Below are 17847 nucleotides of genomic sequence, written 5' to 3'. Positions count from 1 at the left end.
GCTGTGGTACATTTACACAATGGAATACTACTTGGCTATAAAAAAAAAAAAAAGAAGGAAACCCTACCTTTGTGACAACATCATGGCCCTGGAGAGCATTATGCTAAGTGAAATAAACCAGTCAGAGAAAGACAAGTACCATATGATTCCACTTATATGTGGAATCTAATGAACACAGTAAACTAACAAACAAAATAGAAACAAATTCATAGATTCAGAGAACAGACTGACAGCTGTCAGAGGGGAGGGGTTTGGGGACTGGATGAAAAAGATGAAGGGATTAGGCAAAATAAATAAATAACAGACACAGACAACAGTGCAGTGATTACCAGAAGGAAGTTGGGGGGGAGATATGGCAGAAAAACACTCGACTTTGGGTGGGGAGTGCACGATGCAGTGTGCAGATGATGTGTTATACAGTTGTGCACTTGAAAATTGTATGGTTCTACTAACCAATGTCACACCAATAGTCAATTAATTAAAATTAAAAATTAGGTGAAAAACAATAAAATGACAACCAGAATATCCAAATATCTACGTAACAGGGATTCTAATAACAAAAATAATAAATGGAGGGCAGAGAAAGCATCAACAAATAATTGAAGAAAAATGTTTTCATATTAAAAAGGCCCTTGCAAGGATCTGGCCCATCATCAGAAAACTGGGCACAAAGGGAAGATCCTACAAGTGTCCAGAGAGGGAAGGGAAACTTCCCCAATTCAACTTCAAAATACTAGGAATCAGAGTAGTTTTAAACTTTTCACAGGTAATTTTGGAAGCTAGAAGACAACACAATAATTCTCTCTAACCTAGAATTCTCTAGCTGGATATTCAAGGGCCAGGGAAAAATAAAAACTTTCCAGATAAGCCAAGTCTTGAAAAAAATGTTTACTTTTTTAGGTACTATTTTTCTGGGAGCTACTGAATATAGTCCTCCAGAGCTAGAGAGTATACCACAAGGAAGGAGGGTGTTACATTCTGGTGAGATAGGCTACAGCAGACCCAAAGTGAATTTTATAAGTTTTATTGCAGACCTGCACAGGGACTGCAGGCAACCCATGCAAGGGAGCACTGCAGCCCCCCAAACCTGCGCAGGGACTGCAGGTAACCCACACAGGGGAACACTGCAGCCCCCCAAACCTGCGCAGGGACTGCAGGCAACCCACGCCTCCAAAGAGACTGGAGCACTGCAGCCCCCCAAACCTGCGCAGGGACTGCAGGTAACCCACACAGGGGAACACTGCAGCCCCCCAAACCTGCGCAGGGACTGCAGGCAACCCACGCCTCCGAAGAGACTGGAGCACTGCAGCCCCCCAAACCTGCGCAGGGACTGCAGGTAACCCACACAAGGGAGCACTGCAGCCCCCCAAACCTGCGCAGGGACTGCAGGCAACCCACGCCTCCGAAGAGACTGGGGCACTGCAGCCAATCAAACCTGCGCAGCCAACAAACTGCGCAGGGACTGCAGCCCCCCAAACCTGCACAGGGACTGCAGCTCCGAGCTTCTAAAATGGCTCCTTTTTATAGGGTGGCTGTCTAGGATGAGCAAGCATCATACAGAAGTTGATGTGGCTGTTAGTCATTGACTAGGGAGGTCGTGCGCAGTTACAGGGGGGGGTATTGCTCAGTGGAGAATTTCAAACATAAACTTCTGATAAGGGTCTCTGACTCAATGCAGGATGTTGCTGAACTCTTTGTTCTCAGCGTCACAGGGACCTTGTACACTCTTGGCAGCCCCAGCATGTCAGTACTCCCTGAATCTAACAGAGGGCACGGGGACAGTCAACAGAGGATCCAAAACGTGAGAGAGGCCAAGACCAAGGGTGACAACAGAGGCAGATAGCAGGGTGAAGGGAGGAGCGCCACGCAAGGGGACAAGTCCAGACTGCAGGGAAGGCAGGCTCCAGGAGAAACTTTCCCAGGCGAATAAAATCTTAGATGCCGGAGGCATCCAAAACTGTTGAGAAAGATGTAGACGGCTGATGAAGAGTTTGGGAGAGCGGAAGCAAACCCAACAGGGCAATTATTCACCCGACAGAAAACAAAAACGCATACAGGAAAGAAAGTCCTTGTTTTAATGACCTAGTGCCATCAAGATGAGCGCTGACATTGTCATTAAGAGGGAAACTTGTTTCTCTAGTCACAACGCTTCTGACACCACGTGTGCGGGAGTTTTTCTCACACGGAATCCAGATCCAGGTTTTTCTCCAGGTCTCCAGATCCCACCTGGGTGTCTGTCCCATGGTTCACTTCCAACCCTAACCACTCCGACACACACCAGCCACAAGACCCAGATAGCCTCCTGTAAGTTCCCGACCAGCCAGCTATAAACTGGGGTTCCCATACTCCCTCCTCGGGTTCCATAATTTGTTCTAAGCTCCCAGAACTCAGAAGAGCACTTGACTTACGTTTATTCGTAATGAAGAGGTCCCTAGGGCCACGTCCCGAAGCGCTGGGCCTGGGAGCTTCTGCCTCTGTGACACCGGGGTCCCCCACTCTCCAGCAGGTGGACGTGCTCAGCAACCCAGAAGCTCCCAGAACCCCTTCCTTTAGGGTTTTTTTTTTTTTTTTCACGGAGGTCCCATCACGTGGGTGTGACCGATTCAGTGCTTGGCCACCACGGCGACTAACTTGCTCTGCAGCCCCTTTCCACACTTCGCATCTGTGTCTTTCTGGGCCCCCGCAGCCAGGCCTCTCAGGAGCCACCAAAGGACACTCCTGTCACTCCAAGGGCTTGTGTCAGGAACTGGAGTCAAAAGTCACAGGTCGGTGACTCCTGAACAACATGAATTTGAATTGCTCAGGTTCACGTACACACGGTTTTTGTTTTTTTCTACCCCCTCCCCCCCATCAATACTATTTGCCCTTCATATCGGGCGTCGCCTCAGGGGTTCCACCGACTGCGACTAGAACGCAGTATTTTCTTATTCCCAACCGCGGACTCCCAGCCTCAGGTGGAAAATAGTATTTTCGCATTCCCATCAGCAGATTCCGAACCACAAATTCCCAGTTTGGTTGAATCGTGGGATGCTAAGGGCTGGAGGTAGTTAAGTATGGAGGGGAGTCAAAAGTTATACATCAATGTTTGACTATTGCAGGGTGGTCCCCCCCAATCCCTGTATTGTTCAACGGTCAACTGTATTAGAATAAAAGATGCTCCACCGAGCACCCCTGACAGGAAATTATAAGGGTTTTAGGGGTTTTGTGTCAGGAACCAGAGGCAAAGACCAACTCACAAAAATTAGGGGATCAGGCCCTGGCCGGTTGGCTCAGCGGTAGAGCGTCGGCCTGGCGTGCGGGGGACCCGGGTTTGATTCCCGGCCAGGGCACACAGGAGAAGCGCCCACTTGCTTCTCCACCCCCCCCCCTCCTTCCTCTCTGTCTCTCTCTTCCCCTCCCGCAGCCAAGGCTCCATTGGAGCAAAGATGGCCCAGGCGCTGGGGATGGCTCCTTGGCCTCTGCCCCAGGCTCTAGAGTGGCTCTGGTCGTGACAGAGCCACGCCCCGGAGGGGCAGAGCATCGCCCCCTGGTGGGCAGAGCATTGCCCCTGGTGGGTGTGCGGGGTGGATCCCGGTCGGGCGCATGCGGGAGTCTGTCTGACTGTCTCTCCCGTTTCCAGCTTCAGAAAAAAAAATACAAAAAAAAAAATTAGGGGATCAGGGAATGTGAAGATACTCCAGTACTTTTAGCTTTTTGTACAGTGCATTTTCACCAATGAAATAGGAGTTGGTTTTGCATCTCAGTTGCATAATCAAACAACTTTTTTTGACTTGTTTGCTTTTCTGGTGTTCTTGTTTAATAAAAAATAAACCCAAATGCTTCTTTTTTTTAATCGCTTCATATTCATTTTGAAATATCTCCTAATTTTTGTGAGCAGTCTATATTGCTTATTATATCACAGTTAACAATATTTTAAACACTGAATACCGACCGATTTAGCCAACATCACAATAAAGCTGTATCAAAAAGTGAGATGGGAAGAGATTGCCATGAGGAATGGGGGGAGGAAGGATGAAGTTGTCACAACCGGTAGTGAAAAGTGTGCCCAAGACTGAGAAATGGAAAGTAAAAACACAAGCATTTTATTTAGATACAGAGGCGTGTACACACAAACGCACGTAACAGCTAAAGGAAGTAAAACTAGTTGTCTTGGGAAAGAGGGGAAGGATAAAGGAGGAAAGAAAGAACCAGTATTTTTCTAAACAAACTAGCACAAATATCTAGCTCTTTACACTAGATGCATATATAACTTTCATGATACCTTGAGGGGGGAAAAAAGAGAGAGAAAAGGCAACAAGGAGAGTGCTATGAACTAGGACACAGCCAAATTATTGTTCCTTAATTTTTGTATACTGCCGTGTCTCCCAGAAGCATGGGTTCATTTTCCTTTTGCAATTAAGTATCAGGCTGCTGTCCTCCATAAACAGGAATTTTAATGATCCAGCATTACTCATAATTTTATTAAAATCTTCCAAGTATGTGTTTTTCATAACCATTTGGAGAAAGAAAGGGCAGAAGTCAGTAGATGAGTCATGTTTCAAAAACGGCTTAATCATCTCACCAAAAAAAATAATAAAAGTCATAATGTAAGATTTCTATTTTTTTAAATGATGATATTTCTCTTGATTTTTTCCTCCCCATCCCCCTTCATCTTGTTCCTCCTCGGATCCTCGAACAGCCCTCACCCACCATTCATCACCATACACCTTCCTGGAGGAAGTGAGAGGAGTGTTGGTGGCATCAGATTATGAGACACTTCTTAGGATGAGGCCAAATATGCCAACCTATATAGACTAGTAGTGGTATTATGGTGCTTAGAATTGGGATAAAATAAAGAAGCAAGCAGAGAATGTAGCATAACATCAACTCTGTTCCCAAAAAGATGGAAAAGAGGAGTTAAAAAGGCAATCCCAATCACCCAGCAACTCCCGACAATCCCCCCAGAAAATGCCGCATCATTTCGTCTGCACGTCTGGAGAAGAAGGAAACAGAGGGATGTCAGTGTGGCTGCATAGCGGTTTCCAACTGGGCAAACCTAAGGATTGTAGAATGCCCACAGGACCCCTGCATGCTGGGCTCCCAGGTGGATAGGTTAGCTGGATTAGTTACTTTCTCCCCATCAGACCATGGCAATAAAAGAGGAAAAAAAAATTTTTTTTTAATCCCAAGGTATTAAATAGGGAGTTCTAGGGAAAAAATACGCCTCCCATTGAATGAACATTCATTGAAAACTGATCCGTGGCTGGTACCATGCTTGGCATGTTTGAATGCATCATTTTCTCATTTAATCTGATTTAAGGATGCCATGCACATGCCAGAGTTTGCTCTTTGTTATTAGATACACTGTCTGTACCGCCGTTCCTCAATCAGAAAAATGTAGCAAAGCTGCTGCAGCTCTGCCTTTGCCCTGAATGGGAGATCAGGCCACCACCGCATCGCATCGCTTTAGTGTTTTCCATCACCTGATGGGCCCAAAAGAAACCAGCTTTATCTACTTGCCATTTTTCAGCGACTCAATTTCACATTTCTGAACCAAGAATACTGTTCAGAGTAACAAGTGTTTTATTCAACTTCCTGTTTCTCCTCTTCCCCGTAATATTTATCACCCGGTGGCCATGAGTGAATACTCCCAAGCAGGCAAACATTAGAGAGAAGAAGAAAATACCATGACGTTCCAAAGGTCGTTTATAAAAACAGAATGCTCATCTGAACCTTCTACAGGTTTAAATGAACTGTCAAGCAATGTGATTGTTAAGGGCATATAATGAAGTTCAGAAGACTTGGACTTGAGTGTTACTTGTTACCTTCTCAACGTGCAACCTAAGAGTAAGTGTCTTCCCCTGCTTCAACCTCAGTATGTACAACTGTCACAATAAATACTTGGCAAGCTTGTGAATGTTAGACAAGGAAATACATGTAAAAATATTTTTGCCTATTGCTAATCCCTTTATATTAGTTATTTAGTTAAAACAGGTGCATCCCAGAAAAGATAATGTAGACAAAAAAAATTGAAAAAGCAAACTCCTTAAATTAGCTATTGTTTTCCTCTTCTGAAGGAAACTTACTCCTACAACATTCTAGTTCTTGTCTTCCCTCATTAAAAAAAAAATGAAAAAATTACCTGTTCTTTTTCCTGCTAATTAATCAACCTCAAATCTTATAACAGCTTCTTTGCAACGTTTTGAAACCCTACTCTTTCTCTCAGAACTTTCCTGCTTCCTCTGAGCCTTTCTTTCTTTTTTTTTTTTTTCTGAAGCTGGAAACGGGGAGAGACAGACAGACTCCCGCATGCGCCCGACTGGGATCGACCTGGCACACCCACCAGGGGGCGATGCTCTGCCCATCTGGGGCGTCGCTCTGTTAAGACCAGAGCCACTCTAGCGCCTGAGGCAGAGGTCATAGAGTCATCCCCAGCGCCCGGGCCATCTTTGCTCCAATGGAGCCTCAGCTGCGGGAGGGTAAGAGAGAGACAGAGAGGAAGGAGAGGGGGAGGGGTGGAGAAGCAGATGGGCGCTTCTCCTGTGTGCCCTGGCCGGGAATCGAACCCGGGACTCCTGCACGCCAGGCTGACGCTCTACCACTGAGCCAACCGGCCAGGGCCCCCCTGAGCCTTTCTAAAGGTCCCCTGTGTGGAATGGGCACCAAAGATCTTGGACTCAATGTCCTCAAAGTTCCCTGCCAGCCCCAGATTCTGTTTCTGACTCCTCTCTCTGTCCCACTCCAGTCACTGTCTGGGAACTTTTACCCCTTTCATTTTTCATCAGTGTCTGTGGGAAACAGTCCAAGTTCACTGCCTCGCCAACAAACACTATCAAGCTACTCATAATCTTTAATCTGCACAATTAAGATACCTCATTAATTAAAACATTCAATCTAATTATAATAGCATCTGATTATTTTGCTCCTATTCTGACATTTGGGCAAGTTAGTGGAATCTCCACTGGGGGAGGGGTGGCACCCCACCAGAGATGACATCTCACAGTAGGAATTGTGAGTTAAGTTACAGTGCCACCTCACTTAGAAGAGTAAGAGTGGTCCACCCACAGGAGGCTGAATTCCTGGGGATGAGGGAGGGGACAAAGCTCTGGGTTTTCCAAGTGAACCCGAACTTGCTCTGACCCAGGTCTGGGAGCCACTTGGATAAGAGAAAAAAAGTGAAACAGAAAAAGCCTCCCCTCGAGAAGTCACACTTTGTGCCCCAGCCTCACTGTTGAGGGCACCTTAGGTGAAATGACTTGGGGATTTAGCTTGCCCAGATGAATTGTGCTGATATGTACATAAAAGGTATATATAAGTATACACTTTGCTGCTTTATTTATAATAGCAAAGCTCTAGAGAAAAAAAAACACCATAAATGGCATCATTAAATCACTGGTCCTTCATGAGGACAGTGTTACCCTTCCCAAGAAATATTTAGGAAATTTATGTAGGTGTCTTAATGTCACCATCATTGGGGTTACTATTGGCATTTATCGGTTGGGGACCACAGTGTATCCCACACAATGAATTATTTTCTCCACCCACCCATCAAGGACTTTGTGTGCCTGGCCAGACCCTTACTTCTGGAGGTGAAAGCATCTGAGCCAAGAACTGAGCTCCACTAAATATAAACACAAAGTCATTTTTTGCACAATTTTAATAGACAAAGACTTTTCTGAGAATAGAACAGACAAATAAATTGAGACATTGTGGAATTTTTTCTGAATTCCACAGGAATTTTTTCTGAATCTTTACCAGGAGTTGTTCATCATGTCAGAAAAATCATCAAGTTAATGTCAAAGTCACACAAGGTATTTAATCAACAACAAGACCCATCTAAATCTGTCTGCATCTGGGACTGTAGCATTGCAGTTTACATGTAGATAGAAGCATCTGTCTACTTTTTTATGTCATCTGCTACAGTGTGCCCAAGCTATGTATATATCAAAATACATATCAGTTTATTACAAATGCTTTTCCTTATACCTTCATATAACAGAACATTACATTGATTTTAATCATATTTTAAGTTGTGTTATTTATGAATTTTATCTCAGAATAATATGTGGGGGTATACCCCAACATTTTTATTAAAAGGGGCCATCAGTCCAAAGTATTTGCAATTAAATAAAATATGATGCATTATACTATGTACTACTCTGCAACAGTTTAAAGGATCGGCTAACTCTCAATATACTTTTATAGAAAAATATTTAAGACACATAGTTGAGGAAAGAAAGCTGTTTCAGAGCAATTGATACAGCATGTGCAGCTCATATCAATTATTTAAACACAGATGCACAAAACCACATTATGTGTGATAGAAATAGAGAGAGAAAAAGTGTGGAGGAAGTGTTGAAAGTTTACAAAATGAGCTGAAAACAAGGGGATTGAATCAGGACTGGTGGTCAAGGTGAACTTCTGCTTTATTTGTAATGCCTGAATGTATTTATATAGAGAGAGAACACAGGCAGGTATTCATGGCACAATTCAAAATTCCTAAAATAAAGATTTGGAGAAGAATTTCTAAGAAAAAAAAAGAAAGAAAGAAAAGAAAAGCTACATCCAAGTTCTCACAGTTGTCACCCAAGTGTTGGTGGCCGGAACTTCAGGGTAGCCTCCTGCAGGAGTAGCCTCTGCACAGCCACCCTTCTGCATGGGGGACAGAAGAGAAAGCACTTTGAGTTGGGTCCCAACCTAGTTCAGGTAGAGTCCTCCACTGAGGGCACAGCAGTAGATGTGGACGGTCCAACTCAAAGGTTTGCCACCCCAGGGAATAGCCTTGCATTGTCCCCACGAGCCATAAAGGAGGCCCCACACCTTCACCCAGCTTTTGGACTTCACACATAGGAAAGGAAGACCAATTTCATGCAGCCAACAAGATAGGACTGAGCCAAAGTGAGCTCCCTCCCGCTGGTCCAGACCAAGACTCTATGCAGCATTAGGAGACCCCAGACACACCACAGAAAGGGGGCAGGAGCATCAGAGGAGGGTTAGAGAGGACTCCTGGGCCTTCTGCCATCACTGTGGGTGGAGAGCTCAGCCCCTCACAGCCCCACGTGACTAAATCATAGTGATCTCGGGGGTATTATCATCAGCAGAAGTGCTCCTTCCCATATCTCACTGGGCTTATTGTCCATATCGGGTCCAACAGACAGCTTGGAACGCACCTTTGGCAAGACAGCTACAGCAGCAGCAGAGGAGTACAATTACACAGCCCAGTTCGGAGCAAGACATTTTGAACATAAAAGACACGGCGGTATGTAGAAGTCACAGGTATTTCCCAGGTCCCAACAGCTGGGGGGAAAATGACACATCACAGGGCAACAGGCTTGGAGTGCCCTGCCAGCCTGGTCTGGGATCGCCATGCTCAGCCCCCCCCTGGGACTTACACCCACACACAGCTGTGCAGGGTCCCCCTCCCACAGCTGTCCGGCTCCTGCCGCTGCCTGCATCCTTGAGTCACGGCCCACACCCTGCAGCTCCCAGTCTGAAAGGAACATGCGCTTTCCATGAACCTTATGTTGGCATCACTCAGAGACAGCCAGGTGAGGAGACGCAAAGGGCGAGGTGCGGGGAAGGGGCTCTGAGCTCCCGGGCCCTCTGAGGGTGAGTCACTGTCCTCACACCTCCATGTGTTCCCCAGCTAGAACATTCTCCAAGCCTTGACCTTTCGGGCTTTGCTGGAAGCTTCCTCAGATAGTCATGGTTGGTTAAACCAATGAGTAATTAATCCAGCCACTCTCCTCTCTCCTCTCCAAAGGTCAGACGGTGGGACTGAAAGTTCCAACCCTTTAAATCACGCAGCTGGGTCCTCTGACAACCCGCCCCGGGTCCCTAGATAACCTGAGGCTCTCCAAAGGTCACCAAGTTAACAAACAAAAGACACTTATCACTCTCAGCACAGGAAATTCCACCAGAGTTCAGTGCCAGGCAAAGGTGCAAAGACCAAGTATATATTTCTTGTGGTAGACCACAATATCACACGGTGTGTCACCATCATCTCTAAAGCAGTTTCCAGGGGGCAGTCATTCCAGCACGCTGACTTTCACACTGAGAAATGCTTTATTTTTTTCATCACAAATAGGACGCTATTAACTTCCCTCGCCTCCCCATCTAACCTGCCAACATGCAGCAGACGGTTAGACGGGCAGAGCAAGGACTGTAGGCCAGGCACCGAAGGTCACTAGGACGGAAAGCCCAGATGCCTAGCAACAGGCAAAACTGAAAAGACAAGGATCTCACCCCCAGGGTAACCTTTCCTCCACTAGCATAGCGCTGGGAGGGAGGTTTAGGCCCCCTGGTTTCATATCTCTGGTCAAGTGGTTCAGAACCTTCCCCGACCTTTCCTCCCCTGGCATGGTGCCAGTCATGCAGGTTGGACCCTCCCCCCTGGCAGGCGAGTGTACAGGGAGGCCAGAGAATGGCACTTAAGCTCCAAGACCCCCTTTTCTCTGCTCACTTCTTGCCCATATGGTTTCTAAGAGAGCCAAGCAGCCCCGCCTCGACTCCCTCCTGTTGCTTCTTCTGTTCTAGGCCCTTCCTTGTCTCACTGACCCCAGTTTTAATAAACCTCTCAAAATCACCTGGACTCGTGTTGTGGCATCATTCCTGTACAAAGTCAAGAATCCAGACCCTAAGGGCCGAGTCCCCTGTCTGGTAACAAACACACCCTTTTATGCTACTGGTGAAACGTCCCTCATCTCTCCCGTTCACCCACTGCCCGAGTTTGATCCCTTATTTCCTACCTGAGCCGGGGTCTCGTGTTCTCCCCTCCCTCTGCAGTCCTTCCTCGGCTGGCCACTGGAGCTCAAAACCACCGCCTGCTCGCATGGTTCCCGCGTGCGAAACTTCAGCTGCCTCCTGGCTACATGGCGAAGGAAGTTCAAATTCTGCAAGCTGGTCGCCAAGGCCACCTCCCACTTGCCTTCCTGGGCACATCTCCTTCTCTGTCCCCTCACCCTCCTGGGTTGTTTGTCCCTCCAATCTGTTGGCACTTTCCCTTCTGTCCTTCAAGTCTCTGCCCAAACTCCTTATCTGAATAAAATAGAGACTTCCTTGTATAATCCCTTCACTGACCCTGTTTTAGTTTTTCTCCCACTGCTTCTCACCATCTGAAAAACATATTTTGTTATTTAGTTGTGGACTGTTTGGCTCCTCTCCCTAGAAGGTAAACCAGGGAGGCAGGGTTTTAATTTTTTTTTCCTATTTTTAAATTTACCCTTGTATCCCCAACACCTAAAACAGTGCTACCTCATAATAAGGCCTCACTCCATTTTTGCTGAATGAATGAATGAATGAATGAATGAAGAGTTCTAGGGAAGTCATACTACCTGCCAGGTCCACAGGGGGGAGAAGGCCATTTCCCCCACACACACTGTTCCTGTCAGAATCAACTGCCCCTGTTTTCAGGACTGTTTGCTTCTGCCTCTACTGTGGGGCTTATCAGAGCTGCCCCCCATTTGAGGGCACCCCTACACACACAGATGCACACACACACAAGCATGCACTCAATACGTGCATCTAGAAGGTAAATGAACCCTTCCTTGCCTGCGAGGCAGCTGAGTCTCAGAGATGCTAAGAAAACTGTCAGTCTTACACGTAGGACGCAAGAAAGCCCACATTCTACTCCAGGTCACTCTGACTCCCAAGGCTACAGAAAGTCCTTTCCGCTAACCTTTGCGCGCCTCTCAAGGGTCTTAACTTGGATCTAAGAAATGGCACTTCCCAATAATCACTTGAAAAAGAAAAAACAAGGATATATTTGAAGGAATACACCTTAATTTTTAAAAAGAGGTAGCTGCTATCTCTCTATGTTCAAACATGGATGTGTTCCTCCAGAGCAAGGAACAGAGGAAAAGAAACCATGTTGCCACTTTTCTTGCTCAGAGCTCTGCCTGGATGACAAGGCAGCTTCCACGAAAGAAGGTTAAATCTGAGTGACAGTGTCCCTCTAGCTCAGCGGTTCTCAACCTGTGGGTCGCGACCCCGGCGAGGGTCGAACGACCAAAACACAGGGGTCGCCTAAAGCCATCGGAAAATACAAAGCTGGCTGGATCCCCTCAGTTTTGATGACCACTTGTTTTGGTCGCTTGACCCCCGCCGGGGTTGCGATCCACAGGTTGAGAACCGCTGCTCTAGCTTGTACCTACCAGACACATTGCAAATAACAGGTCGCCCTGTCCTCTCGGACAGCCCCTCCTACATGACTTGGTTTCTGCTTTTTGTACATATCTGGCATTAAAGACCAAAAAGAGGACAAGCCCTGCTCATCACACCGTTGCAAGTCCCTCCGTCTCTTCCTTTGCCACCTGGACCTTCCCTTCCCTGCGGACAGAGGTCACCACGACTGGGGATGACACGTCAAGCTAAGAAAGCTTCTTTCTAGCCTAAAGCCTCTCCGTTTTCGTAATAATAAGAACAAATGAGAATGGCTGCCACTTTCATATCAGGTTGCTAAACAGTCTCATGCTATTCTAAGATTGTATAAACAGTAATTATACCTGTTTGATAGCACACCTGGAATTTAAAGTTACAGATGCAGTTACCTACGTTCCTCACCAGGTGGCGGTGAGATTTTATGACCCAGGGCCTGGGTCCCTCCCAAACTCAAGGATATATTTGAAGGAATACACCTTAATTTTTAAAAAGAGGTAGCTGCTATCTCTCTATGTTCAAACATGGATGTGTCTGTGTGCTTACATTTAAAATAATAGCTTTCTAACTAGAACTTGTTAGAAGAAATTACAGATTACCCTAATAGAATCCATTTGTTAAAAAAAAAAAAAAAAAAAAAAAAAACTTCTTCAAAGAAAAATATAAAGGGAATCAAATTCATACCCAGTTAATAGAGCTCCTACTGACCAAATTCTTCTTTCATAAAAACAACAATGTAATATTACCTCCAGACCATGGGACCAGTAACCTAAAACCGTGAGTCTGGGCTTGTGTTCCTCAACATCCCTGCCCTCACTAGAGGTTAGCTTCCTGGAGCTCCCCAGCCTAGACTAGCAACAAAATTGCAGTTTTTCAAATAAACAAAATTAGCCTAATCCGGGAGGCAAAGCCCTCTTTTCTTCTCATCCTAAACCACCCTGAAACTGACTTTAAAACTGGCTGGTGTTCCACGTTTTCTCTCCCTGTGGTCTGGGCAGTAAACATTCTGACAAGGACCAAGAGAACACTCCTCTCCCAGAGGATCCAGTGTTGACCACGTGTCTCAACTTGTTCTTATTAAATTTCTGACGTGCCCCAGTTCACCGAGCCATTTGTTCTCATACTTCCTCTGCCTCCCTTCTACCTGCCGGAGTACCAAGGCAGCGTGTGTTCATTTCTCAGGCGGCCCAGCCAACAGGTTAAGGTGAAAACAATCTTATGTTTTCTCCTGAGACACACACAAATATCAGCACGAGGAATTTTGAGTCCCGGCCCCTTCGTATTGTCTGACCTCCTTCAAGTTGTTGTAGGATTGTGAATTGGTTTTATTTTTTTACTTTGGAGTAAGGTCAGTTTAGAAGGCGGGGGGGGGGGGGGTGCAGAAAGTGTGGAGGTGAAGGTTGTACCTAAATACACACTTGAGATGTAATGCATAATCCCAAGTGAATTCCCCTGTCACCCCCTTAGACTCTCCCATCAGCATGAGGAACGACCCCATCTCCTTTGTGGCTGCTCCTGCCCATTCTTGAACTTGGGACTCTCCTTCACTGCGGTCTATGCTAGAATGCAATGCAGGCTCACAGCTTCTCCACTACCTTCTTGACTCTAAAACAAACAGAATGTTTGGAGGATTTAAATATGGCAAATACAGAGATAAATTAAAAATTAAAAAAAGCAAATGCAGGGAAAAAAATCACAGTATGTCCCCAAAGTGTGAAAGGGCATTTATTCCCATAACGCCTCATCATCAAAAATGGATCAAGAGTGAGTTCTCTTTTTTTTTGTTTGTTTTTTTGTTTTTTTGTTTTTTATTCATTTTAGAAAGGAGAGAGAGGGAGAGAGAGAGAGAAGGGGAGAAGAGCAGGAAGCATCAACTCCCATATGTGCCTTGACCAGGCAAGCCCAGGGTTTCGAATCGGCAACCTCAGCATTTCCAGGTCGACACTTTATCCACTGCGCCACCACAGGTCAGGCCAAGAGTGAGTTCTCTTAGTTCTCTCTTTAGTCTTCTTTAGCCTCTTCTTGAGGTCCAAGCTTGAACCAAACATCCTTTTTAATTCAGGGGTTGACGCTACTCCGTCTCCTTCTTCAGCAGGCAAGTCCGTTGACTCTTCATACCTAGCTTGTAAATAACCTCGTACAAGAGGACGCAGATTGCAAGGAGGTACCAGGAGCTTTTGCTTGCATACCTTATCGTATTTATAGTCGCTTCATATACTGTGTACATATAGGAAGGTGCTTATCACCATTTCCCTTGTTTAGCAGATGAGAAGGCTGAGGCTCCAAAATGTAAAATGATTTGCCTAAGACCAGCTCTTGAGTGACAGCATTGGAAGCTTTGTTCTTGACATCCCACAAAAAAAAAAAAAAAAAAAAAAAAAGTTAAACTGTTTCTATCTCCAAACCGTCCTATGTCTGATACGAAGAGCTGCAGCTACCTAAACAATATCAGGTGTTTTTCCCCTTGGCAAAGGGATGAGGAGGAGGAAGGGAGGAAAGTGAGGGGGTGGGTGGGTCACTGGGGCCAGTGGCATTGCTCAGAGACGCTCTGAGTGTATTTAAGCCATGGGGCTAACAAAAAGTCTCCTTTAAAAATGAAAGTGCCTTCTGGGAAGATTAAGCCTCTTGCAGAGACACCCAGACTAGCCAGATAAACCACAGGCGTTGCCCAGTGTAGCAATTCAAGTGTAGAATGTTTAACCACAAGTCAAGAGGTCTTCAAAAAGAAGGTGTTCTTTATACAATGGAAGAGCATATAGCAGTGAGAATGAATCAGCACCAACCACACAAATAAATCTCCCAAATATAAGTAAATGGGAGAATTCAGACACCAAAAGAATATATATCAGATGATTCCATTTTATAAAGTTCAAGAACGGGCAAATCAAATCCATGGTGTTTTAAAGCAGGATACGGGATACCCTGGGGTGGGGGGCAAGTGGAGGGCTGGAGGCAGTAAATAAGACAAAAGTTAGGTATTCATTACCTTCTTTGCTTCTGGAAAGCCTGAGTAAGGACCACCAGCCGTGAAGTCAGGCAGAACTGGGGTTCAAATCCTGATTCTGCAAATGAGTGACTTTGAGCATGTACTTTCAACTCCCCATGCCTCAGGTGTTTCCATCTATAAAATGGGGCTAATGATACCTTCCTCAGAGAGTTGGCGTGAGAAGTCAGAGAAACAATGCATGTGAAGGGCCCAGCAGCTTGCGTAGGCACGGTGATACATGGTGGCTGTGATCATCCCGCCCCGCTGCCCACGCCAGAGCTGGGTCAGGGTCAGAGAACAGATAGGAAAGAGCAAGACAGAAGCAGCGGAGAGAACCGAACTAGCCCAATGATCAAAGATGTGCCAAGTTCATCAAACACCATCCAGAGAGAGCTGTTTCTCTGCTTCCCACTGCCCATGACAGTGTTGCCTACAAGTACAGGCAAGCCCAATGCAGCCCAAACAAAGCTGTTTTGGTCCCATTCATGCAGGCCCTGGCTAGGGCCCATGATACTAGTCTAATAGACTAATTTGCACTGATGTTCTCATTGTGGTTGCCTGCAGCTTCCTGAGTAACACTCCCAGTTAAGCAGGGTTTGAACCAGAGCTAATAGACATACAAGATCTTGACCCAGGCTGGGTGGAATCTACCTGACCCCAGGTCAGCAAGGAGCCAGGGTTGTCTAAAGCCCCCACACACGGCACACTGGTCAGCAAGCAGAAGGGGCGAACTGTTGATGCCCACAATGTGGGCGGGCCTTAGGGCTCATGCTGCAGGGACAAAGCCAGGCTCAGGAGACTACATGAAATTTTGGACCAGGAAAAACATATCAAGACTGACGTGAAGCCTGGGGCCGGAGGGGAGGCTGACTGCAAAGGGCACAAAGAAACTTTTCTGGGTGGTGAAAGTGTTCTGTGACTTGGTGGTGGAGGCGGTGGTTACCAGGGCGTATGCATTTGTCAGAACCCATTGAACTGTATGCTTGGAACGGGTTCCATTTATTTTATGCAAATTATCCTGTAATAGAATTGCTTTGATAAGAAAAAAAATAAAATGAATGTCTTAGTCATGAGGTTGTCCCACTCTGGGAGTAACCTGGGAGGCCTAAGTCATATATTGCCTTGTGCTGACACAAAAAAATAACTTTTTCCCCACCTTCTAAGTTCTTGCTGGGTTGATAATCAAATTAACATGAGACAGATTGACAGGAGAAAATGTCCAGAATTTATTACAGATGCACATGTGTGGGAGGGATGTCATAAGATATGAGACCCATTGGGCAAGTGAGGTTGAGATGCCATTTTGGACAAAGGGGAGGAGCAGAGATTTGAGATTTTAAAGGGAAGGCAGGCAATTCATAGGTAGAGGAGAAAGAGCAAACATGTGGCTAACGAATTCTTGCAGGCCAACCCAAAACAGTGGGATAACAAGCAGTCTGTCCTAGATGTCTCCCCATCTGCCACATTCAGTGTACCCACATTCAGTGTATCCACATTCAGTGTACCCACATTCAGTGTACCCACATTCAGTGTATGCACATTCAGTGTACGCACATTCAGTGTATGCACATTCAGTGTACCCACATTCAGTGTACGCACATTCAGTGTACCCACATTCAGTGTACCCACATTCAGTGTACACACATTCAGTGTACCCACATTCAGTGTACCCACATTCAGTGTACGCACATTCAGTGTACCCACATTCAGTGTACCCACAGTCAGTGTACCCACATTCAGTGTACCCACAGTCAGTGTACCCACAGTCAGTGTATCCGTACGGTGAGGCTAAGGTGATGCTCCCTTCCTTTACGCAAATTTTTTATGGGAATTCCTTGAAGCAGGTAAGGGGGGGGTGGAAGATCAAAGATACATTCTGAGTCTTTTGTTTCTTAGTAACCAGCTTAAAATCAATATTCCCAAAGGCATATTTGGGGGTGGTGAGATGTTGGTCCCTGTTGGCCACCTGATTCTGCCATCTGTCCAGTACTTACAGTCAGCAAAGCACCTACAAGGTGGGCACAATGCACCCCGTTTTACAGCTAAGGAAACAGGCAAAACCTGGCTGGGAGCGCTGGCCCAAGTCTTCGGACTCCGCATCCTGCCTTCTTTCCTGGAAACGGCCTCAGAGAACACCCAGGTCTAAGGAAACTCAGGTCCAGAGCGTGTAAATAACTTGAGTCAAAGCTGCGCTGCTAGTTAAAGACCGAGGCCAAATGGAAGGCGTGCCTCCTCCCACAACAAACAGAATGAAGCATTGTTGGTGGGATCGTGCTGAGTGCAGCTAGAAGGTGGGTTTCCACTCCTCTTCAGCAGCACTCCCGACCCGGGACAGAGAAGCAACCTTAAACAAAAGCAAGGTTCCTCTGACTCCACCTCTGCCTGCAGGGAGCAGCCCCCAACCCACCCCCCTGAGTCCCCAGAGTCTTGTAACTTTAACAAACTACAGCAATGCGCACATGCATTACCTCACCGCAGTCTGGCTGATTTCCTAGCAGCAATTGTCCAAAGCTTGCTCCATTTCCCCCCTTCTGTTGGCTGTGCACCCTTTGCTCATTCCTCCTCGCTGAAATCACAAGGCTCTGACCCCTGCGAGCCGGCAGGGGCCTCTCCCTCTCTGCAAAGTCCTCCCATTCTGGCACCTGGTGCACAGCGGGTGGATCCCATGGCCCCTCTGTGGATATATTCTAACAGCATGTATGTTTGTGCGGGAGAAAAGGCAGAAA

At 46.3% G+C, this 17847-nt stretch overlaps 2 long non-coding RNA genes across 3 annotated transcripts in view; one reads left to right on the top strand and one right to left on the bottom strand.

Moving 5' to 3' along the window:
* The window catches only part of LOC136391341 (uncharacterized), a 179519-nt gene extending 177771 nt beyond the window's left edge, over window positions 1-1748 (top strand). For both annotated transcript variants that reach the window (XR_010748841.1, XR_010748842.1), the window contains exons 2-3: window positions 968-1336; window positions 1469-1748. This is a non-coding gene — a long non-coding RNA (uncharacterized lncRNA). The remainder of the gene's footprint in view (window positions 1-967; window positions 1337-1468) is intronic.
* LOC136391342 (uncharacterized) lies at window positions 1011-1412 on the bottom strand. The gene is made up of 2 exons (XR_010748843.1): window positions 1204-1412; window positions 1011-1140 (listed from the first exon to the last, which is right to left on the bottom strand). It is a non-coding gene; the product is annotated as an uncharacterized lncRNA (long non-coding RNA).
* Window positions 1749-17847: the final 16099 nt, after the last annotated feature.

Source organism: Saccopteryx leptura, chromosome 2, assembly GCF_036850995.1.
Source record: "Saccopteryx leptura isolate mSacLep1 chromosome 2, mSacLep1_pri_phased_curated, whole genome shotgun sequence".
Lineage (NCBI taxonomy): Eukaryota > Metazoa > Chordata > Mammalia > Chiroptera > Emballonuridae > Saccopteryx > Saccopteryx leptura.
Note: the sequence above shows the minus strand (reverse complement) of the source record. Positions and strands in the feature narration are given on the sequence as shown.